Source organism: Hippocampus comes, unplaced genomic scaffold (assembly GCF_001891065.2).
Source record: "Hippocampus comes isolate QL1 unplaced genomic scaffold, H_comes_QL1_v1.1 scaffold17, whole genome shotgun sequence".
In the NCBI taxonomy this organism is placed as follows: domain Eukaryota; kingdom Metazoa; phylum Chordata; class Actinopteri; order Syngnathiformes; family Syngnathidae; genus Hippocampus; species Hippocampus comes.
Genome location: NW_017805002.1, coordinates 1,652,473 through 1,654,484, shown reverse-complemented (window position 1 = coordinate 1,654,484; position 2,012 = coordinate 1,652,473).

Genomic DNA, 2,012 nt, shown 5'->3' with positions numbered 1-2,012 from the left:
ATGCCCCTCAGATGAGCAGCGCTCATATCCCAAAGCCCATTCACACTTCCACCCATTTGAATTCTAAATATAGCAGGCGACTGATAAAAGTGCAGGCTGCTGCCTTTACGGCTGAGGCTGACGACTTAGCTCCAACGCTAGCCTCGCCTCCTCTCCAGCAGAGGCTTCGAGCCCCTCTGGAGAGGTCCGGGGGAAAAGAAGGAGAAGAGCAAGAAGAATAGAAGCGGCTCCAACTGGCCCTCCAGATAAGGACAACCCAGGAGAGAGGCAACTCGCATGCAGGAAGAGAGCGGAGTTTCATTGGGTGCAAATCCCTTCTAAATGATACAATGTAAAGCTTGGCACTGTACTACACTGTTACTGTCCTATGTGTGTGCATGCATGTGCAGCGTTTATCTCCATCCCAGTGCTCCCAGACTGGTGTGTGTGTCTGTCCCACGTGCACAGTGGTGATTAATCAATGCACATTTAGGGGAAGGGTTCAAAATTCGTCCCCCCTACAGCAGTCAGCAAACGCACCAAACCAATCTGGTGAACATCAGCCCACTACTACTCGTATCCTCCACAAACATACCTTTTTTTTTAAACTTAGTTACAAGAAGGAACTCACCTATAAAGATGACGAGACTCACACTTGAAGACGTCCGGTCAGGTCAGCGTGCGTGCGTGCGTGCGCTCGCCTGGAGACGCTTCGTGGCTTTTACGCGTGGTAGCCCGGCACAGCAGCTTGTGGCGCGCATCAAGTGACCCTCCCGCCCAACTGTGGCATTGATCATGTTCCCCCGTAGCCAACATTTAATCTCTCTCTCTCTCTCTCTCTCTCTCTCTCTCTCTCTCTCCCTCTCTCTCTCTCTCCCCCCCCCCCCCCCCCCCCCCCCCCCCCCCCCGCCCCACGCCACCACGCGTCCCCCCCCCCCCCCCCCGCGCGCGCTCGCTCGCGCACGCCTCAGTTCGTGTGCGCCTCACGTAGCGTGCACGCCTCTCTTTGGCGTCATCCACTGGCTCTGCTTCCAGGCGTCGAAGTGCATTTTTATGGCCGGACGGTTCTTTTTTTTTTTTTGTATGCATGTGTGAGTGTGTGCGAAAATTCCAGGTTTTATTGAGCGGGGTTAGCCTTTATCAATGCGCAGGAAGCACCTGCACAAAAAGGATTGTGATGTTTAGGCACCTCATTGGTACACCTGCCTGTACTTCTTTACAAAATCCGCATCACAAAAGTAAACCCTGTACAAAGCGATTTTTATTTTTATTTTTTGGATACATTTCAAGTATGTAAACGTGCCAGTACCAAATATTTTGGCTGCCTTGATTGTCAGTCATCTCTTTTTTTTTGTTTGTTTGGTTTTTTTTTTAACCTTGGGTGTACGTGATTTTCATTTTTCTTGCAAGGTTTTTATACTCAATAATGTACCACAAGCTGCTCCAGCATTGAGATTGGTTTGAAACACTGTCATCTGCAGGCCGAATTGTGCAACTACATATTCGAGTGACGAGTATCGATTCCGCGATGTGACTAGAATGTTAAGCATACAGTACGTTGGAACAGTCATCCATCCATCCATTTTCTGATCCGCTTTATCCTCACAACGGTCACGGGGCGTGCTGGAGCCTTCGGGCAGTTGGCGGGGGGACACCCTGAACAAGTTGCCAGCCAATTGCAGGGCACACAGAGACGAACAACCGTCCGCGCGCACACACACACACACTCACATCTAGGGGCAATTTAGAGTGTTCAGTCAGCGTGCCATGCATGTTTTTGGAATGTGGGAGGAAACCAGAGTACCCGGAGAAAACCCACAGGGAGAACATGCAAACTCTACACAGGGAGGCCGGAGCTGGAATCGAACCCGGTACCTCTGCACTGTGAAGTTGTGTTAGAGGGATCTATGAGCAAAATTGTATCATGTTTAAAGTTTCATTTAATTTGGGCACATCTAAACATTTGGGTGCGTATCCAGCACCTCCAAATGCCTGTGCACATAGGCGCCGGCCACCTGGCCGGAGGGCTGTTG